A 24,967-nucleotide genomic window follows, 5' to 3' on the forward strand; every position below is an offset into this window, starting at 1 on the left:
ACCCATTATTGACTCTTTTCTCTCCCACTACCACATATTCAGTCTCCAAGACCAGTTCGTTTCATCTCCTACCTCTAAACTGTTCCTTCTTTTCCACATTTCTTCCACCTCTTTTCTTCAGACTTTTGCCAGTTCTCACCAGAATGACTGAATAGCCCTGTAGCTGGTGTCACTGGCTTCCTACTCTCCCCTCCATGGAGTCTATCCCCTATATTCTCACTAAAGCATCTTTCTAAATATCAGAGGAGGGTAAGCCTCAAAGAGACCACAGTTAGGCACGGCAGCTCACACCTGTAATCACAGCACTTTGGGAGGCTGAGACAAGAGGATCACTTGAGGCCAGGAGTTCAAAACCAGCCTGGGCAACATAACAAGACCCCATCTCTACAAAAAATTGAAAAATTAGCCAGGCATGGTGGTGCAAGTCTGTAGTCCTAACTTTTTGGAAGGCTGAGGCAGGAGGATCACTTGAGCCCAAGAGATAGAGGCTGCAGTTAGCTATGATTGTACCTCTGCACTCCAGCCTGAGTGACAGAGTCTCTAAAAAATAAAATAAAATATGAATAAAGAAAGAGACCTCAGTGGGGCAGTAATAAAATTCTGTCAGGAGTATAAAACTGTTTGTTATAATTTTGTATGTCACTGTTTATGTTATAATTTTTCTTAGAGTAGCTACTATAGCAGACATAAACTAGGAAACAAAGGTTTACTTTGATGTGACAGAGATACTATCAAGAACTCTGAAGGGTCTGAGAGTTTACCCTATTTGCAAACTCACAAGTTAGTCTACCATATTTCACAGATCCTGGCAAAAGACACAAGATTCCCAGATTAGAGACAGAGGAGTTTATTATTCATCATACAGCAAGCAGTATGAACATCCTGTTTAAGTCAGTTCTCTTTCTCCCCAAGACTCACAGGTATGACATAAAGGATCCTATGCAGATGCTGCATGTGGCATCCCTAGCACTTACGGAACCCATATCTTTTATAATGGGCTACAAGAAGATCTGCCCTTTGCCTCGAAGGGAGATTATTTTTATTATGTTGGACAGTAAGTAAATCTGCCCTGTAATCCAGAGACAAAGAGTGTTTTCCAAGACTAGTCATTTGTTAAACATCCTTGAAAAGATATTTTGGAACAGAAGAGTAGTTAGTGTTCTGAGACACTTGTGGAGAAACAGGCTTTGAATTCAAATCTGCCTCTGGCATTCACTATCTGTATGATTTTTACCTTTCTCTATCAGAGTTTCCTTACATGAAATTGAGGATTGCACTCATTTCTAACTCACAGCCATTTTACAATATCAAAAGAAATCACTTGCATCCAAATGTTTTGTAAACAATATAGCACTATTGAAGTATAGTTATTATTTATGATTCTGGAATGTATTTTGTTGTTTCTTATGGAAATGAAAGAGAAAAATTATTTAGAATTTTTAAATTATACAATTAATGAAACACTTATTAAATGCCTTATTAAAGGTTAGATTTGGGTGGTACAAGGTGAAGAATTATGACACATTCCTCAACCTCAGGAATTTCACATTCTAGGGAGGAAGGCGACAGAAAGGACAATGACCAAGATGTGTTCAAGTGACAGAATAGAAGCATTATATGCTTCTATAGAACTTGGAGAAATCTTTATAGAACTTGGAAGAATCAAAGTAATCATTAAATCCAACCCTCTCATTTGCCATAGAGAAAATTGGTGATGAAAATGATCAGTAATTTTTTCCAAGGGCTGATAGCTATCTGTGGCAGTGTCAGAACTGGAACTCATTATTTTTGACTTTTAGTTTAATAAACAACCTTGACAGAGATTTCTTGTTCCTGAATAGAGGTTCTATAAGACTTAGGCAGGACATTCAGTTTGGCTCCACGCATTTTTCTCTCCTCTATAGTCTTACTTCAGTGCATTGCCATTTTACCTCTTTGTTCCCCACAAATTTCAATGGATTTATTCTTTTCTAACTTCTTACTTTTCTCAAAGGTCAAGGATTTCCTCTTTTTTTAGAGAGAAATCTAGAACAAACTTCCCTTCTGACCTTCTTTTCTCCCTTACTTTTACTCCATCTGGCTCCCTACCTGATAATTCTTCCTCGTTATATCCCACAAAATGCTAACCCTGCCACCTTCTCAATCCCTGACTGCCAGTTATTCAGTCTGCTTTTTTCTCTCAGTTCACTCCAGTCTGCCATACCATCTGCCCAGTGAACTTGACGCAGATTTCATAAAATGCTAAGTAAAATATTAGCTACAAACCCTGAAGTTCACCTTTAAGACTATGTAATCAGCTGCTAGGAAAAGACAGTAAGCAAGGAAAATCATAGCTCACCCAGTTTTCCTAGTAGTGTAACATGGACTCTGCTCCAAGGTAAAATTCAGCAATGTGCAGTAAGCTTGATTTCAATTCCATGTATTGATTTTAAATTTTTTTCAGTACTATACAGTACCTGAATTCTTTATGAATTTTCATATTTGGGATTGCATTGGGGAAGAAGAATAGATATATCTTTTTCAATAAGTACCACCATAGCCATAGCTCAAAAATTAGATTGAGCTTAGAGCTTAATTATACAAGTCTGAGTGTTTTGGGACAATACAAGGAGAAATCAGGTTCATTCCATTTAAAGCCTTTCTTGAGAATCATCAGAGAATCCAAAAAATATTACACTTCAAAGACTAAAGACATCATATTCAAGGGTTTTGAGAAAGTTTCTAAGTGTATAGCAATGCTAATATATACAGTTATATTATAATCTTTTAAAATACATGCAAAGAAAAAATATTCAACTTTTTTATGATCTAATAAACTGAACTTTTTCAGGTTTTATTACACATATGTGTTTTTTAAATAATCAAATACAGTCAAAGAGTTTTAATTTTGTGGAATCTTCTATGGTGGCAAGAATTTAGAAGCTTAACTCAGAAGGGTGAAAATGAAATCAATAAATATCTGAGCATATTATCTATACTAAATAGCACTTAGAATTAGAATAGCAAAAAAAATTTAGTATCATGGAAGCCAAGAACAATGGTATCAAGGTCACTAGTGTTTCTGAAGTTAACAAAAAAAAGCAAATCCCAGTTCATGATAAATTACAAAAATGGTAATTATGTAGATAAGAATAAATGGCTTTAAATTCCCTAATGAATGAGTCAAGTTACTGACAAGAGCAATCAAAATATATTCCATATGTGATTAACAACACTTAAATTTGACATTGACAAATATTATTTAATTTATACAACAGTAGAATCACAAGTGTATGTAGTCTCTAAGTCTCCAGGTTACAATAAATTATGGAAAGAATGAGAATTTCACTGAGCATGCTTACTTTATTTTTGTCCTTGACCTTTTGCCTAGAATGTATTTGTTAATTCGGGTGTAGGTCAGAAAAACTGGTGCCCCCCGCCCCCTCAGTCTCTCTCTCACATACACACACGCGTGCGCACACACACACAATTAGAAACAACACTTCTTCACCGAATGCTCCCTTAGGCATTGAAGAAACATATAAAGCTACACTCTATCAATTTGTAACTATGTAACTACTGATCCCATCTTCCCATTAAGTTTATTAAGTACCTAGTAGATGCCAGACACTATGCTAAACACTGAGAATCAATAGAAATGAGATATACATGGGTCTGCCTCACAGAGCTTACAGTCTAACAGATTCAGTAGAATGAATTGATACCATTCCTCAGCTATAAGCAAAGCTATTCTATATAGTATAAACTTGTAAACATTTAGAAGAAAAAAACTGAGTAAGATTTAATAGCATGACTATTGAGAACTATATTAATCACACAACTTGAAAGAAAACAAATTGCTTCACTCCCTCAGACTGACATGTCTAAATCTAATCTCAGTTTATAATTAATACACCAGCATAAGGAAACATAAGAACTTCCAGAGCACTGATAAAACTGATGACAAAATATTTCACCCAGTGAACTGAGCTTGTGACATGAAGTCCTAGACAGCAGTAGAATAGAGTCACGTATCTTAGCAATGACACCTTCTGACATTAGCCAAACTGGCTTAGCGGGAGAAAATGCTACTAATATATGAAGATAAGAAGTTCAAACTTCCTAAATCATAAAGTATTATGTCTTCAATCCTATAGGAATCACTTATGGAAAGTTATTTAAGATTAACAGGGAAAAATGTACAAAAAAGAAGAGATATTCATTTTAAAATTGTAAGCCCAATAAATTTACAAGGAAAGCTTCATCTTTTTTCAAGTCCATCCTCCCCGCTACAAATAGTAGCTACTCAAGTAGAACAAAAACCTAGACATTATGGCCAAAATTTTGACATCTAAGCCCTAAAAGGAATAAGTCACTATTGAAATTCCAAAAATAATTTGGAGAACTAAAATTGACTTTGCATACTAGAATATATTGATATATAATATAATGTCTTAGTTATGAAATAAACATCTCTTCAAACTGTAGGATGTAAACCAAACTTGCATTAATATGTGAAAAACAATTTCTGATTTACATTTTGAAGGAAAAATACGTTCTCTAAATAGAAGGCTAAAAAACTAAGCAAAACACTTACAAATTCTGTGCTCCTATGAAAGAGCCTATGAGAAAAATGTTTGGAGTCAGTGGCCAGGTTTGAGCTGCTTGCCACAGGGAGAAACCTGCCAAAGGGGTAAGAGTTGAAGGCTTCCCACCTTTTTGAAGGTGCAGAATAAAATTTAGTGATAAAAATGCTTTCTAAAGCCATGCAACTCAAACCATAGTCCACGGGTCAACAGCATTCAGCTGGGAGCTTGTTAAAAATGCAGAATCTCAGGCCCTCTTCCACAACCTTCATTTTAGCAAAATTTCCCCGGTAATTTGTGTGCACATAGAAGTTTAAAAGGCACTGTTATAAGGAATAAGGCATTCTGGGACTACAGCGCCTGTTCCAAATATTTCGCATAAATTTAAACTTCTGCATCTACGGTACATCTCTTAAAGCCTCCAGGATACCACCGACTTCAAGATGAGTTCAGCATCAACTATATAATGAGTCATTAAGAAGAAATAAAACTACAGGGGTCAAATTGAGCCACTCATCATTATCATTATCACCTCCAGATGAGCCCTTTACTATCAACTACCCTGATTCCAGATGCAAATGGAGTTGGAGGATTGTGGTTAGAGATGACAGAGGGGCCAGCATACACATCTCCATAACTAACTGTCCTCACACACCCCTCTGTCAACCGTGATACACTCATAGTCGTTAGCCTGTGTATGGCCTGCAGATATGTCTGTTGATCCACATAGTATTTCAAATTTAATTAATCGCCATCATGTATAATTTTGGAACTTTCACATTTAAAAATCTGCACATCCAAGTTCTCTTCTGCAAATCAGAAAATCTGCCACACCAGACCCATATTAGACCTAGTGTGGTAACATGTTGGAGCCAAGGCTCAGCTGTCTCACTTAGATGCCGGCCATAATCTCCACCACTCCCTGTGGTATCCCCAACACTATGGCTGAGGCCGAGTGTCGGTTGCTATTTGTCATCTTCCACTTGGTCTGCTTTATTCATTCACATTTCCAAGCTGACCCCTATAGGCATTTGAATTTGTGAACCTTTTTTTATTTTTTATTTATTTATTTTTATTTTTTGACAGATTCTTGCTCTGTTGCCAGGCTGGAGTGCAGTGGTGCTATTTCGGCTCACAGTAACCTCCACCTCCCAGGTTCAAGCAATTCTCCTGCCTCAGCCTCCTGAGTAGCTGGGATTACAGGCACCTGCCATCACACCTGGCTAATGTTTGTATTTCTTTAATAGAGACGGGGTTTCACCATGTTGTCCAGGCTGGTCTCAAACTCCTGACCTCAGATGATCCCTAAGTGCTGGGATTAAGAGACTCTAGGGCACATCATGTCACTGATCTAAAGTCACTCTATATGTGAAATTCAGGAAAAAGAGCTACCGTTTGTGTCACCCTCCATTTGAGGATAGACCTCGTGAGCTGGAATCAATCCACTGCATTACATACCTCACCTCAAATATATACTATAATATTTTTCTTCACAATCCATTTCAACTCAAATATTTAACTATTTTAATTATTTCTTTTCAGACCTATACTTCACAGCTATAAATAAGAATGACTAAGAAGAAAACATACAGCACAATACATTGTTGAACCATTCTTTCAGATTAATTTCAAAACTCCAAGTAATATACTAAAATGGTAAATATCATGAGGGCAGATGTCTGCCTTTTTTGTATACTAAGACAGCCCAAACACCTAGAGAGTGCTTTCTATGGACTGAATATTTGTGTCTTCCCAAAATTCATATATTAAAGCCTAAATCTCCAATGTGATGGTATTTGTAGGTGGGACCTTTGAGAAGTAATTATATCATGAAAGTGGAGCCCTCATGAATAAGATTATTGTCTTATAAGAAGAGACATGAGAGAGATGATACCTGTTCCCCCACCCCACAACCACCACATGAGGATCTAGTAAGAAGGTGGGTGTCTACAAGCCAGGAAGATGGCCTTCACCAGACAAATCTGCTGGTGCCTTGATCTTGAACTTCCCAGCCTCCAGAACTGTGAGAAATTACTGCTTATTGTTTATCACTCAGTCTGTGGTTTTGTTTTTGTTTGTGGTGGTGGTTGTTTTGATACAGGGTCTTGCTCTGTCAGTCAGGCTGGAGTGCAGTGGCACCATCACAGCTCACTGCAGCCTCAACCTCCTGGGCTCAAGCAAACCTCCCACCTCAGCCTCCCCAGTAGCTGGGACTACAGGCACTTGCCACCATGCCCGGCTGATTTTTGTATTTTCTTGCAGAGACAGGGTTTCATCATATTGCCCAGGCTGGTCTCAAACTTTTGGGCTCAAGTGATCCACCTACTTCGGCCTCCCAAAGTGTTGGGATTACAAGCATGAGCCACTGCACCCAGTCAATCTGTGGTATTTTTATCATAGCAGCTCAAACTGACTAAGACAGTGTCCAATAAATACTTATTGAATAAATGAACAGACTTTTCCAAGGATTATAAATTCTCAAAATTCATACATAGATTTTGAATGAATGTGTTTAATTATCATATAATATATGAAGATTATTTATTTGCTAGCCTAGTTGATCGAACTAATTTTATTTCAGTGACTATGAAAGCCATCAGTAGAGCAAAGACATGTAACCCTAAAAAACCTGAGACCCATGACCTAACACAACTTGTTTTATAACAAAACAGCATCATGCAGACAAAGCAACATTACTAAATTATAAGATTAAATCTGATTCAATTTTATGTCCCAAGGTCTATAGCCTTTAGTCATCACTGTAATCATCATTATCATCATCATCATCTCCATCTCGATCTTACAAAGCTGAAGAACCCAAATAGCAAGCTAATGAATTTTAACCCCTCAACAAATGATGGAAGGAGCAAACATATCTTCAACTAGAAGAGTATAAATTTTGACCCAATTCTGAATGTATATCGATAAGCACACCAATCATCAGTCTAAAAGGGGTTTGCAATAATGCTTAAATGCATACATATCTTAGCAGGAAACAACTGTCATATAACAGATTACTTATCTATTGGAAAGTATATATGAGGCATTTAAATGCCAGAAACTATCTGCTAGATTTTCCTTGACTTCCTAACTAAAAGGGAAGCTCCTTAAGGTTAAATATGTCATGCTATATTATTGCACTTCCATGCCATGATACTCAGTGGGTCTGAACACATGGGAAAAAAAATACCTTTTTTTTTTTTTTGAGGCATAGTCTCACTCTGTCGCCCAGGCTAGAGTGCATGGCGTGATCACAGCTCAATGCAGCTGTGACCTCCCAGGTTCAAGTGATCCTCCCACCTCTCAGCCTCTCAAGTAGCTGGGACTACAGGCACACACACCCATGCCTGGCTAATCTTTTTTTTTTACTTTTGTAAAGGCAGGGTTTCATCATGTTGCCCAGATGGTCTTGAACTCCTGGGCTCAAGTGATCCTCTTGCCTCAGCTTCCCAAAGTGCTGGGATTACAGGCATGAGCCACCATGCCTGGCTGAAAAAACACTTTAATTGTCTTAAAAATTCCACTGAAGAAATATGTTGCTGAGAAACTGAGGCACAGAGAAATAAAGTGGTTTTTTCATGGCCACATGGTTATTTATTGTTAGAGCTACAAAAGCATCTCCAGAGCTCTCGCCACTGCACCACACTGGTTTTATAATAGTCAATTTTAAAATTTATCTGCTAACCCAAATGACAAGCTAATGAATTTTAACCACTCAACAAATGATGGAAGGAGCAAACGTACCTTCAACTAGAAAAGTATAAATTCTGACCCAATTCTGAATGTGTATTTATAAGCATGCCAATCATCAGTCTAATAGGGGTTGGCAATAATGTTTAAATACATACATATCTTAGCAGGAAAAAAACTGTCATATAACAGTCATTAGATTTAGTCCAAGAACTAAACTTTTAAAAATTAGGTTAAGTTTTTTCCTTAAAGTTTTCCAAAATGGGGCCTCTGTTTTGTGGAGGATGAGATTTCAATGCCCTCTCATTCTCCCCTTGGCCTTTGAATTTCTTCACTGAAATGTGGATTGTCTACCTCGTTTCTCTTTCTACACCGTGAAAAAGAACTAAAGTTAGAGCTATTTCACTCAATTTGACTCAACTTTCCAAAGAAAATACAAACAAAGCTGGAGAACCCAAATAGCAAGCAAGACCAGGTCACAGCTACTGACTTGTCTGACAGCCATTTCTGAGAAATTTTCTGAACACTCTAGCACCAACAAATTTGAGTATGCCATTTACCATACAACTATAACAAGGTAAAACTAAACTGAGAAAGAAATGGTAACAGTAACCAGGTTTCTTACTTTAAATAAAATAGTACTGGACAGTGCCTCTGTGAAGTTAGAACTGTCTGTAAGCTAGTAACGATAAAAATATAAGTATAAATGTTGTTTTTCTCAAGTAATATGAATGGCCCTTTCTAAATTCTTGACTGATCTGAAAGTCACAAATTCATTCCATCAATATATAATGCCCTATTGTTTGTAGGGTCCTGGAAGGCCTGCCCTCTCAAAGAATATATTTTAACAAAGTCTCTTTGTTCTATCACTAGGTGGAAGTTTGCTATTAAAATTCCTATAACCACATAACCCTTTTAAAACCATGGCAGAGTTTTCAGATATAGACAATAATTTTGAATGATCAGTTTTTTGTACCAGAAGGAATCTGTCTCCTCATAGACCAGGACATTCTGGTTTGAAAACTTTAATTCCAAAGCACAAATGCACCTTTACAAAAATCTTCTGTTCTAGTGCCCACTATAATTTATTTTCAAAGACTTGTTTATAAACAGCTGCATAATCCACCCAAAGAAAGTCAAAGTGTTTTTCTGTATTATTAAACTCAACAGAAAGTTCCATGTGCAGCTACAGGAGGCCATAGGCAATTGACACTGAAAATTGAAAGGTTTAGAATGTTTGCATGACCTTTAAAGGGCAACACAGTTGCCCATTCACATGCATGCAATTATGCAGTGACTAGTTCGTAGCAGCAAATACATACGTATTTATTTATATTTAGTAAAACAAACCTTGCATTCATCAAAAACTACTTTGAACTTTCCAGGCTTCATGTAGAGAGTTAGCTTTACATAGTACAGGAGACTTGTTCAGCTGGTTGTCTTCATTTTGTCAAATTACTAAATTCAGCCTATCACCGTAATTGCTAGAATGCAATATTATCACATTATTGAATCTCGCTGGAAAGAGTTTCCAAAATCTACTGCACAAAGCTACACTTAAAAGAAGCAATATAAATATAAATTTAATTGAATGACCATGTTTGTACTATTGCTGGGGAAAGGAAGATGTAACTTTGCTAACTAGCCATTCAGGGGAAATCATAAAACAATTACAGCTACTATGGAGTAACTTAGGAGATTGAAGGAAGTGATTAAAAGGACTTTATCTAATATAAACATATAAGTTCTGACTCCTTAGTTATATATCTCATACTCCATATGAACCACTGAACAAAACAGAGTATTCTTACAGCTTAAATATTTACTCTTCATCTGATTTCCAAGTAAACTAGAAACCTCAGGTTTTCCAATGGCAATACCAATCAATTGCCTAAGTATTCCACTGACTAGTTTGCCTAATATTACAGCACAGGATAAAATCCAACATATCCATGCAGTATACACATTAGAAACAGGTGGATTTTGGAAAAATAACATAAATTTGGAGTATAATATCAATATATTTCTGGCAATTTTGTAGATACCATTTTAAACGAGAATAGTACACGCCAATGTAATACATAGTTTGTGCATTGACTATGGAGGTGTATATTCAATAAAGACAGCAGCACACAGATATGTTCAGCGTTTAAAATGTGTCAAAATTCCCAGTTGTAGTGTCAATAAAAACATCCCAAAGTGTCTCCGCATTGAGGGCAAAAATGATTTTTTTTTTGCATTTGTAGCCTAGTAAATAAAAGTATCTCCAAAAGAAAAATTCATGAGAAAAATAGAATGTATTAACAATGGCTCAAACAGTAAAACTCAGTTATAAATGACCTTGTCACACTATGGATATGGTTGTACTGCAAGTCAAATCATGGAAAATAGTGGAAAAACTATGCACCTAAAAAGGTAGACATTCTACAAAGTTGTTCTGATCACCCTGTTACGTAAAACCAGTATTTGACATGGGTGTCATTTAAAACATATGTATGTATGTATGCATGTGCATATATGTATAGATACAGAGATTATATCGTTAGATACTACAGAGAAATATATTTAAATACTTTCACATTCCAATATGTCTAACTTATCCTCTTAAAATTTCTGTAAGATTAAGAAAAGAATTGTTTTATTTCATTGACAACACTGCACTGAATGAACAAAATCAGACCTTCTAAAAATTACCCAATAAGTCAGTGGCCAATGACAATTAAAAAACAAAAACTAACTTCTATGTCTCTGTTTGCTGGGCTCACCTGTCAATCTCCTGTTTCAGATTGTGCTCCGAACCTAAAGTAAAAGTGTTTTCTAAAGACTAATGGTAACTCCATGTGAAATTATTTCTTCTCTTTCGATGGAATAATAGTTCAATATGCTCAAAGTAGTTCAAATTAAAGTTAACCAAAGAATTTTCAAATAAAATGGTAAATTCAGCATATCACATGGCATTATAAAATCAGTGGTCCAAAAGCAAGCTATAGCATGTGAAATTTTGTGCAAGCATGTGGCCAGATATGAAGTTGATGCAGCTGGTTTGGGCTTCATATCTAGCAGCAGGCTGTGTTAATGCATTTCTTCTCTTTGTTTTGATGAAGCCCTACTAATAACAGGTTGATGAATTGCATTTGCAAATGTCAGGCATAGATCAAAGGAGATGACGGCTTGGATGAATATTTTACCCCACGTTGTGATTTTTCACCAAGAAAACAAAACTCCATTGCACAGTAAAGTTCTTTATTTTTACTTGAATCTTCACTGAACAAAACAGCTGCAGAAACATGTGACTTAATGAGGCATCCCTAATAAAATACTGCAGAAGTAAAAGCAGGGGCACTGAACTGTTTGCACTCTGGTTGTTTCATCTTTTCAAATATATTAGAAATAACTGATGACACTTTGGAACATTCCTTGTTTGGGACATGCATTAGAGAGTTCGTCAGTAAATGTTCATCAGTTTGCAGTGATTGCTGAACTTTGGTGCAATCTGACAGTACCTTTTCTTAGGGGCCAAGATAAGAAATGACTGAGAAATCCTGAAGATACACATTTTACCCTTCCTGTATAAGGTAATCCATAACTTGCAATTAGTGATAAATCATCCTTAAATGTGTATTTTAACACAAAAATACATTTAAAAATGATCATCAAAATACTATATTGAAGACACTGGATCCAGGACTACTAACATTTTCTGATAAAATATAAAATAATTTTTAAATTTTTCCTACCACCCTCTAAATTTTATCATTTTATAAATTTTTAAATAGGAAAACTGGCCATATCTAAAAACAGATATTTTTACAGCCATGTCATCACATTTTATAACTTGGTGGTTAGTAAATACCATATTGCCATCCCTAAGCAATATGTAATCTATTTTGACATAAATCCATAGGCAACACAATGAATCTTCATTCTCCAATTTGTCATTGTTAAAATAGCTAATATTTTTCTAATGCAATATCACATATACTTAGAAGCCTTAATTCTCCTTTAGCAGAACCTGTAGCATTATATAGTCATTTGCTTTAATGTCAAAAATTCTGGGTTCATCTTTAAGAGACACACATCATAGCACTCTACATAAATATGAATTCAAGCATCCTAAAGTACTAAATTTTTTAAAGGCAAGAAAAGAATCAAGACTTTCACATCAAAAAAAATGCCTAATCTGAATAAAACAACACACTAAAGCCATTTGCCTCTTAAAAGATTCCCTGTGCCTAAGTATTCAGTTGGCAGTGACATTGACCTCACTGACTTTTACTATCTATAAATAATACAATCCAACTTTTTTATTGAAAATTAGGAAAATGAAAATATTTATAAGCTCCAGTGTGGTAACTGATGGCCTTTAAGTGGCTACTGGTGGCTTTAAAAATTAAGATTCTAAAAAGAAAGGTCAACTCAAACAATTGACTCGGGATGAGATCCAGAACAAAATAAAGTAAGGAAAGAGACAAACATGTCTGATCTTTTATTTGAAATATAGGATGTTAGGTGCCAATTTTGATATTGCAAATGATTAATCAGTCTGAGAGTACAAATGCAAACGTGGAAAGGCTGGGGTAAGTACAAATAATCTTAATCTTCTGATTTTTAAAGCTTTAGAAGTGTTTTTAATCTCCTTTCCTGGTTATTTTGGTTTAGCACTTTACACAAAAATCTTAAATTATTGTTCATTTGTCTTAACTTATATGCCTAATAAAGCAGTTTGAGAGTGTTAATTGATAACTCTGAATGTTGATGTTTAAAACAATCCAGTTGAGAAGACAAGAATCAGATAATTATCATTCAGTCAATAGTAATTGAAATTCATCCTGTCCTGTGTGAAGGACCCTCCTACACTACCAAGTACTTTGGGGACACTTCAGAGTAAAGGTTGCTTACGAGTTTGCTTTGTGTGTGTGTGTGTGTGTGTGTATGTGTGTGTGGTTTTTAAGGTTTTTTTTCTCCACGAACCATTTTGTAAAATCCAAGAGGGGATTTCACACTCACAAAAAGAGTATTTTTTTCCCTCTCTCTTATTGCCATAAGCCAAACTCACGCAGCAAAGGTGAAGAGAGACTAGCCGCTGTAGTAACATTACTACACATTTGATTCCAAACGCTTCAGGCAATAATTTAACACTCGGTCAGGACGTGGAATACTCAATAGGGAAGCCTCGCGTCCACCCAAAGGCTCTACGAGCGTCTATGGTTCTTCCTTTTCAGACAGGATAACTCAACCTGCAGTTCTCAGAGAAATAGGGCGACGGATCTCAAACTTTCCTTTGCAAAGCCAGTTTCTGAAAATAACGCTTTCCCCCATTGACAAGTGAAGATCAGTAGCCTCAAGAAAACACTTCTTGGTAGGCACCTGGCCTTTTAGAATTGAAGGGGGAAGGGATGGCAAAGCAGTTAGCAGAAAACCCGTGTACTAGTAGCAGGATCTGGGAGACATCTAACCGGAAAGAAATAAAAAACCATTAGTTTCCCGAAGCCATTCTTATTCTGAACGCTGTTCGTTAAGAGTATCATTTACTAAAGCTCTCTTGCAGTAGCCTTTACAAAAGCTTTATTTCATTCAGTAAGAAAGCGCCCCGTCCCAAATCTAAATAAACCTTACATAGATGAGGCTCCGGAAATTATCAGCTTGATTCTTTATGAAGATAGTTAGAGGTGGATAAATCAATAGACTCGCTGAAACACCCACCTTCTGCAAACAGGCCTGAGAATTAACTAATCAGAAGAGGACAAAAAGTAGGGATTTCAGAAAGATGACCTGACACATCCCATTGATCTTCCCTGGAATGCGACCCCCAACTCCTTATTAAGAGTCCAAAATGGTTACCAGCCAGGATGGGTCTGGGTGAGGAATCAAATTACAACCCACTTCAATCCTCAACCTGGTCGTTTGCTGTATTAGGAGAAATGGGGCAGAGAGGGAGGGCACTGCTCACGGAGCCTCCTTTCTCATGCTCCGATCCCCTTTCGGCGTCCCTCTACTCCGCCCCTACCCTGACCGCCTGCGAGGGAGACGCCGGCCGATGGACCCGCATCTGCCCTCACCTCTCGCCTTCCCCGGGCGATCCCACTACAGCCCCGAACCCCCGAGAAAGGGGAAGGGAGACGTGTGCACACGGGGGCTTCCGGGACCGCGGTCCTGCAGTTGCCTCTCCGGTCCCCAGCGCTGGCCGGCGACCCGAGGCGCGGCTCGCACCTACCTGCAGCCCCGCTTCCCAGTGGCGGCAACACCTAGCGATGCTCCTGCAGCTTTTGCGGGCCGGCGCCAGCCTTATCGCTCTCGCATCGCTTCCAAGATGCCAATCCGCCGTCACCATCCAGGGGCATAGGGAACCGAAGTCTGGTGCTGTGTGCTCCTGGAGGGCGGCGTGTGAGTGTGGCCCTGAGCGTGCGAGTGTGCGCGCGCGTGTGTGGATGTGTTTCCTCCGATGGCAAAGAGGGTTCAGGAATCTCTTGACATCCAAACTGGAATCCCCCTGAAGCGGGTGAAGGTGAGCCTGATCCTTCTCCCCCCTCCTTTATTCCACAGTGTCAAAGTAATCAAAAGATTTGTTTACTGAGGAAAAGCCAAAGTCCTGCAGCCCTTGGCAGCGCCCGCGGTCGCCTCCTGTCCTCGCCGGATGCGCGCGGTGCGCTCAGCTCCCCGGACTGCAAGAATCAAGGCGGTCTTGCAGCAATTACCGCTCTTATTCCATCTCTGATTTGTTTGCTTTTAAGGCCGACTAAAGACTTTTCCTCTCGCCTCACGTCGTCTCTCCCTCTCACACACACACACACACTCACACATCCTCCGTTCCCTCTCTCCCGCCCTCCCTCTTGTTCTCTGGGGAAAGGCAATTGGACCGAATGATTCACCTTCAGGAAAGCAGCCTCGGCCACGCACTTCTCGAGTTCCCTGGCTCTCGCAGGTACCGGGTCTCCAACGTGGCGGAGTTGCTGGGAAGCTCGGGACTGGAAGGAGGAGAGGCTCTGAGTTCAGCCGATGTCCCCCCGCCAGACGCCCGCGTTCCTCTGTCCAGATGCCCCTGTTCCCACTGCTCGCAGATAGGTCCCCGCTGGTGCCCTCGCGGAGACTTTGCGCCTTCCACTCGAATCCACTTAGCAGCAACTCCTGGCCAGCTTCAGCCCCTCAATCCCGCCTCGAAGTGCTGCGGGCAGAGCCCCACGCAGCCCACCCGCTGCCCTTCTAGGCATCGTGGGCTGGAAGGAAGGGAAACCCGCCGATGTCCCCCTGGCAGCAGTGCCCTGGCACCGTCACCACCCAGGAGGTGCGAGTTTCAACATCGAACACAAGCGAGCAGGTGTCGCCTGTGTCACTTCGCTAAAGGCGGGAGGGGAGAAAGAAAGGAGCGGGGGGAGGGGGCCGAGGAAACAAATCCAGATCACCGGCGGAGAAAGAAGCCGTTTAGCAAGCAAAGCCTCCTCTCCGCGTCCCACCCCAGATGCTGTACTGCCAAAGACACTGATGCTAATCTTTTAGAAAGTCGCCATAAAGAGCAGAGCCCCTGCTCCACTCTAGAACCCTATTCCACCCAGCCTGGCTGTCCAGTGAGTACAGAGTGACTTGGCTCCCCCGTATAGTGCAGAGAGAATGCAGGAGAATAGGTCCTGACACTCCAGGTTGAGTTAAGCAGTAAAATGGAATGGCAGGGCCGGGCGGCGTTGCCTCGCCTCTCTCTCCCAACAGCCAGTTCTGTTAGCCCCAGCAACTGCCGTTGAGAGCAAACAACGGTCCTACAGAAAAAGAACGAGACAGTAAAAGATGAGGCGGCAATTGGTATAAAAGCTGGACTATGTCTCCCTCTAGAGGGTCAACCGGATTAGAACGCTTTACTAGATGTAACAGACCAGTTTCTCTGCATAAAGAAAAAGAAAACAATACCTGGTTTCAGAGAATTTGCATTTTTACAAATTACAACTTCTCAAGGATTTAGACGGAGGATTTTCACTGCAGCCCTATTAAGCAAAGCCCTTGCTAAAGGAACGTCGTGATATTCATGACGCTGGAAGGTCATGCCCTTACATGTTTGGTCAAATTGGGTGTTGGTTTAAGCGCTGTGCATATGAGCTCAAATGAAGGGTCTTCTGAGGCTCACTTCAGTCATGTTTGGAGATGAGCAAAACCTTAATCTAGTGATTAGAAGACTATTCAAAAATGAATAATTAGTAAGAATGAATTCAGAAAAAGAAAATCTGAAACAAAGAAAGGGAATGCTGACCCAGGAAATCTTACAAGTCCTTTACAAGGAAAGATAATTCAAGAATCTGGTTTTGGAGCCAGTTTTCATACCTCTTTTTCAACTAGACCAATAACGGTCAAGACAGCTAAATTCCTTCCAGCTCTAAAGGTCTGTGCTTTTATATAGCTGTGATTCACTGAAACCATTAACAAATTAGGTATCACAAGCTCTCTTCACCAGCTATAAAATAAAAGTAATACTACCTACCATATTTACAAAGAAATATAGCATATATGCTTCACTTAGCTATTTTATCTTAACATGCTTAGTAAATCAACCATATTTTGTATCCAAAATGCATCAAGTAATTTAATTATGTTGAAGTGGTCATTTTTATAAAAAAATAGCTCCACCGATTTTATAAAGTTTTGTTACATCAGTCCAAATCAAGCTAGGTCCCATCTGTAACCTTAACATTTAGATTTTTGTGAACTTACTATTTGAGCTGGGGGTTTGCTTTCAAAATGTTTCTGTATGTTCAAAAATTGTAAAATATGTATTAAAGTTATTATTAAACACCCTTCCATTCCCTCTGAATTTTTGGAGCAGTTCTATTTTAACTTGATAATCTAAATTAGCATAGTCATAAAGAAAGAAAAGAATGTATTTTTTAAATAGCTGAGACTAGTTGAAATCATTTAAAACAAAGCACCAAAACTAAACAAGGCAAGTTTTACCGTAACTAATTGCTCTATGGCATATTTGACTTGGTCTGGTAGTATACAGCAATCATTTGTTTCCAAGGAACTCTCAGATAGTCTCTTTCAAAAGATTTATGCCATGTGATTAAATATTTCATTCCACTTACATAGTAACTTATATCCAGGAAAGCAACGTTTACATTTTAAAACACCTGGCACTGTTTCACTGCAAATCTTACAGTAATTTTGTGTCTGCTGTGTTCAATAGTGTGATGAAATTCAAGCAGGAATGACATTGGAAACTTGGGCTCTGTACTAGAAAGAAGTCACTTACAAAATCACTTTAGAACATTGGCTTTCTTTTCACACACACACACACATACAAAAAAACATAAAACATACATTATAATCTTTCTAGCTTCTAATTCATTAACTTTTTGTGGTTGTAGAGGAATCTATAGTTTTGTCATCTTGTTAAAACTTTATTTGTATTGTTTAAGTGTGGGACATTTTTAGCCTTATTTTTCTAACTAAACCCACTGTGTTTTTACAAATATATGAAAAAGTAAAGAGAACGAGATACATAAATTAATTACAAAATATAACAAAATTTATTATCCAATGTCATATGATGCTGAAATTCTATCATAACCTCTGTGCTTTTTGTAAATAATTCCCAATAATTTTTAGATCAAGATATTACTATTTCCAGCATCTCCTAGACAAAACAAAATCTTTTGCATTCTCTTCAAAGGAAACAAAGTAGCAAATATTCTCCTAATTTAACAGAAATTTTTTGTTGATACTTCTTACCTTCTACAGGCATGCCTCAAAAATGTTGCAGGTTTGGTTCCAAACCACCACAAATATTGCAATAAAGTGAGTCACACAATTTTTTTGGTTTCTCAATGCATGTGAAAGTTATGTTTACACCATACTGCAGTCCATTAGGTATGCAATAGCAGTTTGTCTTAAAAATGTACATATCTTACCTTGAAAATGGTTTAATGCTTTTTTTAAAAAAAGTGTAATGATCATCTGAGCCTTCAGCGATTCCTAATCTTTTTGCTGATGGAGAGTCTTGTTTCAGTGTTGATGGCTGCTGATGGATCAGGGTAGTGGTTGCTGAAGGCTGGAATTGCTGTGGCGATTTCTTAAAATAAGACAATAATGAGGTTTGCTGTGTCAATTGACTCTTCCTTTCACAAAAGATTTCTCTGTAACACGCAATGCTGCTTGATAGCATTTTATCCACAGTAAAACTTCTTTCAAAATTGGAGTTAGTCCTCTCAACTCTGCCACTGCTTTATCAGTCAGGTTTATGAAATATTCAAAATCTTTTGTTGTCATTTCAACAATATGCACAGCATCTTCACCATGAGTAAATTCCATCTCAAAAAAAAACTACTTTGTTTGCTCATCCACAGAAGCAACTCTTCTAGCATCTAGAATGGTGAATGATCTCCAGAAGCTTTTCAATTTTCTTTGCCCAGATCCATCAGAGGAATCATTATCTATGACAGATGTAGCCTAGCAAAATATATTTCTTAAATAAGAAGACTTGAAAGCCAAAATTACTCCTTGACCTATGGGCTGCAGAACAGATGTTGTGTTAGCAGGCATGAAAACAACATTAACCTTCTTGTACATCTTCATCAGAGCTGTTAGATGACCAAGCGTATTGTCAATAAGCAGTAGTACTTTGAAAGGAATCTTTTTGTGAAGCCAGTAGCTCTCAACAGTAGGCTTAAAATATTTAATAAAATATGCTGTAAACAAATGTGCTGCTATCAGGCTTTCTTTTTCCATTTATAAAACACAAGCAGAGTAGATTTATTATAATTCTTAAGGGCCATACGATTTTCAGAATAGCAAATGAGCATTGGCTCCAACTTAAAGTCACCAGCTGCATTATCCTCTAACAAGAGAGTCACCCTGTCCTTTGAAGCTTCGAAGCCAGCCAGGCACTGACTTCTCTCTAGCTGGGAAAGTCCCAGATGTCATCCTCTTCCAATATAAGGATGTTTATTTACATTGAAAATCTGTTGTTTAGTGTATCCACCTTCATCAATGATCTTAGCTAGATCTTCTGGATAACTTGCTGCAGCTTCTACCTAAGCACTTGCTGCTTCACCTTTTACTTGTATATTATGGAGACAGCTTCTTTCTTTAAATCTCATGAACCAACCTCTGCTGGTTTCAAATTTTCTTCTGAAGATTTTTTTACCTTTCTCTCAGCCTTTATAGAATTGAAGAGAGTCAAGGCTTCACTCTGGATTAGACCCTGGCTAAAAGGAATGTTGTGGCTGGTTTGATTTTCTATCTAGACCACCAAAGCTTTCTCTATGTCAGCAATAAGACTGTTTTGCTTTCTTATTATTTGTGTGTTCACTGGAGCAGCATTTTTCACTTCCTTCTTGAACTTTTCCTTTGCATTCACAACTTGGCTAGCAGTTTGGCTCAAGAGGCCTAGTTCTCAGCTTTTGACATGCCTTCTTCCCTATTAAGCTTTTGATTTAAACTGAGAGACATGAGACTCTTCCTTTCATTTGAACACTTACAGACCACTGTAGGGTTATATTAATGGGCCTAATTTCAATATTAGGTCAGGGAATAGGGAGACCCCAGGAGAGAAAGGGAGTTGGGGGAATAGCCAGTTAGTAAAACAGTCAGAACCACACAACGTTTATTAATTAAGTTTGCCATCTTACATAGGCACAGTTCATTGCATCCTAAGACAATTATAATAGTAACATCAAAGACCAGTGATCACAGACCGCCATAACAGATACAAGAATAATACAAAAAGTCTGAAATATTGTAAGAATTACCAAAATCTAACACAGAGACATGAAGTGAGCACATGCTGCTGAAAAAATGGCACTGAGGGACTTATTCAACACACGGTTACCACAAACCTTAAATTTGTAAAAATAAAATAAAATAAAAATAATAAAGAAAAACAATATTTGCAAAGTGAAGCAAAGAAGGGGTCTCCAACCCCCAGGGTCTGGTACCCTCCCTGTTAGTAACCCAGCCTCACAGCAGGGGTGAGCTGTGGGCAAATGAGCATTACCGCCTGAGCTGCATCTCCTGTCAGATCAGCTGCAGCATTAGATTCTCACAGGAGCCCGAACCCTATTGTAAACTGCACATGCAAGGGATCCAGGTTGTGTGCTCCTTAAGAGAATCTAATGCCTGATGATCTGAGGTGGGATGGTTTCATCCCGAAATCATCCCCCACCAACTGTCCATTGAAAAAAATTGTCCTCCATGAAACCGGTCCCTGGTGCTGAAAAGGTTGGGGACTGCTGCAATAAAGTAAGGCACAACAAGTTGAAGAATAGCCATATTTGTTTAAATTGCCATCCTCCTCAAGTCTAAGCAGTAAAAAATAATTTCTTTAAATGCTGAACTTAACTGGATTGTAACTCTATCATAGCTTTCCATGTTCTGTTCACTAAAAATCACTTTGGTGCACTTCAGGATTTTTCTTTTTTGCCTTTTATAGAAAATTACTTTATTGAAGTATAATTGACATACAATCAACTGCATGTATTTAAAGTGTACAATTTGATGAGTTTTGACATATGGGCATATCTGTGAAACTGCCACCAGTCAAAATACCAAATGTTTCCATTCCCCCAAAAGTTACCTCATGCCCATTTATAATCCGTATCTTCTTCCAGTCCTGTCTCTAGCATCCACTGATCTAGTTTCTGTCACTATAGTTTGCATTTTCCACAGTTTATATAAATTGAATAGTATTTTATGTGTTCTTTTTTTGTCAGGCTTCTTCCCATTGGCATAATTATTTTCAGATCATCTGTGTTGTTGTACATAGCAATAGGTCATTCTTTTTTACTTCCAAGTAGTATTTCACATTGTAGATACACCACAATTTCTTTAACCATTCACTTCTTAATGAACATTTGGGTTACTTCTAGTTTGGGGATATTAAAAATAAAGCTGCTATGAACATTTGTGAAGAAGGCTTTGAGTGAACCTATGTTTTCATTGCTCTTGGGTTACCACCTAGAAATGAAATGGCTGGATCATATGGTAGGGTATGTTTAACTTAAAAACAAGAAGTATTTTCTAAAGTGTCTGTGCCATTTTGTATTCCCATCTGCTGCAGTGGAGAGCTTTTGGAGCACTTCTAGCTTTCTACCAAAGGCTTTGTATGATATCCAAACTCCTTACCTCAAATCCCCACAACATCTCATAAAGCAGATGATATAAACCCATTTATCACATGAAAAAAAATGACACGATCTACCTGTTATTACATATTGGAGCTGAGATTCAAACCAGATCTATCTAAAGTCAGAGCCAGTCATTGATTTTTTGTTTGGCTTGGTTTTGTTTTTGTTTTTATTTTCCCAGCCTCCTCTCTTTCTGCCTCCAACCCCACTAGTAAAACATGTTATCTCCTGTATCACAGGGAGATCAAACTCATTTGGATCTGGATATGGAAAAGGCTTTAGCCAGAGAACCTGGGTTCATTAGTAAGAATAAAGAGAAGAGATTAGTAAGAGTGACAGAGTAAGGAGAAAAATTAGCTCTGGCTCCCCTCAGTGTTCTGCAAGATATGGTATCATAACAATTAAATTAAAACTTACGAGTCCTAGTTCATAGTTCTCAGCTTGTGGGATTGCTACCTACAAGCCATTCATCCCCACTTGTCTCCTCTTAGTTTATTTGATGTTAACCAAGTTATTTCTAACTTATGCAATAATGTATCTCTCATTTATCTTTTAAATGTTTTTTAAAAACATTTACAGAATATTTTCATGTAATCAAGTGAATGGAAGGAAGCACAGAATTCATTCCACACAACCCAAGGTTACATGCATGTTATTAACTTATACTATCCCCATCCCCTAGCATGGTACCTAACACACAATAAATACTCTATAAATACTTTGTGGTCAAAACTCAGGAAACCAAACAGGCCAACTGAATAGACACATGCCATGGAGATAAGTCAAGAAGACCATTTCACAAAGCGATGTGAGAAACAACTGAGGCAGGAAAACTGTCCTACATGTAGTAGGCAAATATAACAAACCACCCCAAAAGTTAGTTACTTAAAGAAGAAACATTTATTTAGTTCACATTTCTGTGGATTGGCAATTTGTTTTTGGCTCATTCTTCTTGACTCAGTTGGGCTTACTCATGTGTCTGAAATCAACTGGCAGTGTATTGCCTCAGTCATTATCTGACAATTGGCTGATTGTAAGCTGGAGTACTGGGGATAAGTAGGCCATATGCCTTTTTATTTTATTTTACTTTATTTTATTTTAAGTGCCTGGATACATGTGCAAGACGTTTAGGTTTGTTACATAGGTAAATATGTACCATTGTGGTTTGCTGCACCTATCAACCCATCACCTGGGTATTATACCCCCATGCATAAGATATTTATTCTGATACTCTCCCTCCCCACACCCCAACAACGCCATCAGGCCCCGGTGTGTGTTGTTTCCCTCCCTGTGTTCATGTGTTCACATTGTTCAGCTCCCACTTATAAATGAGAACATGTGGTGTTTGGCGTTCTGTTCCTGTGTTAGTTTGCTGAGGATAATGGCTTTGGGCTCCATCCATTTCCTTGCAAAGGACATAATCTCATTCCTTTTTATGGCTGCATAGTATTCCATGGTATGTATATGTGTGTGTGTGTGTGTGTGTATGTGTGTATATATATATACACATATATATATATAATATTGTCTTTATGCAGTCTATCACTGGTGGGAATTTGTGTGGATTCTATATCTTTGCTATTGTGAATAGTATTGCAATGAACATATGCATGCATGTATCTTTATAATAGAATGATTGATGTTCCTTTGGGTATATACCCAGTAATGGCATTGCTGGGTCAAATGGTATTTCTGGTTCTAGGTCTCTGAGGAATCACCACATTGTCTTCCACAATGGTTGAACTAATTTACATTCCCACCAACAGTGTAAAAGTGTTTCTGTTTGTCCACAACCTCAACAGCATCTGTTGTTTCTTGCTTTTTAATAAACGCTATTCTGATTGGTGTGAGATGATATCTCATTGTGGTGTTAATTTGCATTTCTCTAATAATCAGTGATGTTAAGCTTTTTTTCATATGCTTGTTAGTTGCATATATGTCTTCTCTTGAGAACTGTCTCTGTTCAAGTCCTTTGCCCATTTTTTAATAGGGTTGTTTGTTTTCTTCTTGTAAATTTGTTTAAGTTCCTTGTAGATTCTGGATATTAGACTTTGTCAGATGTATAGATTGCAAAATTTTCTCTCATTCTGTAGATTGTTTGCTCACTCTGACGATAGTTTCTTTTGCTATGTAGAAGCTCTTTGGTTTAATTAGATCCCATTTGTCAATTTTTCCTTTTGTTGCAATTGCTGTTTATGTTTTCATCATGAAATCTTTGCCCATGCCTATGTACTAAATGGTATTGCCTAGATTTTCTTCTAGGGTTTTTATATTTTTGGGATTTATATTTAAGTCTTTAATCCATTATGAGTTAATTTTTGTACAAGGTGTAAGGAAAGGGTCCAGTTTCATTTTCTGCATATGGCTAGCCAGTTATCCCATCACAGTTTATTCAACAGGGTATCCTTTCCCTATTGCTCGTTTTTGTCAGATTTGTCGAAGATCAGATGGTTGTAGATATGCAATCTTATTTCTGAGATCTCTATTCTGTTCCATTGGTCTATTGTCTGTTTTTGTGTCAGTACCATGCTGTTTTGGTTACTGTAGCTTTGTTGTATAGTTTGAAGTCAGGTAGTGTGATGCCTCCAGCTTTGTTCTTTATGCTTAAGATTGTCTTGGCTATATGGGCTCTTTTTTGGTTCCATGTGAATTTTAAAGTAGTTTTCTCTAATTCTGTGAAGAATGTCAACGGTAGTTTAATGAGAATAGCATTGAATCTATAAATTACTTTGGGCAGTATGGCCATTTTCACAATATTGATTCTTCCTATCCATGAGCATAGAATGTTTTTCCATTTGTTTGTGTCCTCTCTTATTTCCCTGAGCAGTGGTTCGTAGTGGACTTGAAGAGGTCCTCCACATCCCTTGTTAGCTGTATTCCTAGGTATTTTATTCTCTTTGTAACAATTGTAATGGGAATTCATTCATGATTTGGCTCTCTGCTTGTCTATTGTTGGTGTATAGAAATGCTTGTGATTTTTGGATGTTTATTTTGTATCCTGAGACCGCTGAATTTGCATATCAGCTTAAGAAGCTTTTGGGCTGAGATGATGGGGTTTTCTAGATATAGGATCATGTCATCTGCAAACAGAGACAGTTTGACTTCCTCTCTTCCTATTTGAATACGCTTTATTTCTTTCTCTTGCCTGATTTGCCTGGCCAGAACTTCCAATACTATGTTGGATTGGAGTGGTAAGAGAGGGCATCCTTGTCTTACGCTGGTTAAAAGGAATGCTTCCAGCTTTTGCCTATTCAGTATGACATTGGCTGTCAGTTTGTCATAAAAGGTTCTTTTTATTTTGAGGTATATTCCATCACTACCTAGTTTACTGAGAGTTTTTAACATGAAGGGATGTTGAATTTTAGCAAAGGCCTTTTCCTATGTCTATTGAGATAATTATGTGGTTACTGTCTTTAATTCTGTTTATGTGATGAATTATGTTTATTGATTTGCATACGTTGAACCAGCCTTGCATCCCAGGGATGAAGCCAACTTGATCACGGTGGATAAGCTTTTTGATGTGCTGCTGCATTTGATTTGCCAGTATTTCTTGAGGATTTTTGCGTTGATGTTCATCAGGGACATTGGCCTGAACTTTGTTGTTGTCTCTGC

At 38.0% G+C, this 24,967-nt stretch overlaps 1 protein-coding gene across 3 annotated transcripts in view; it reads right to left on the reverse strand.

Annotated features, from left to right (window-relative positions):
• TAFA2 (TAFA chemokine like family member 2) overlaps positions 1-24,967 on the reverse strand; it is a 555,339-nt gene that overhangs the window by 475,189 nt on the left and 55,183 nt on the right. Inside the window, exon 1 of one of the 3 annotated variants that reach the window (XM_054444097.2) lies at positions 14,470-14,496. The exons of the other annotated variants lie outside the window; for them this stretch is intronic. The gene's annotated coding sequence lies outside the window, so the exon portion shown is untranslated. Of the gene's footprint in view, positions 1-14,469; positions 14,497-24,967 lie in introns of those variants that run through there. 3 annotated transcript variants of the gene reach the window in all.

The sequence above is a fragment of the Pongo pygmaeus genome, chromosome 10 (assembly GCF_028885625.2).
Source record: "Pongo pygmaeus isolate AG05252 chromosome 10, NHGRI_mPonPyg2-v2.0_pri, whole genome shotgun sequence".
NCBI classification, from domain to species: Eukaryota; Metazoa; Chordata; class Mammalia; order Primates; family Hominidae; genus Pongo; species Pongo pygmaeus.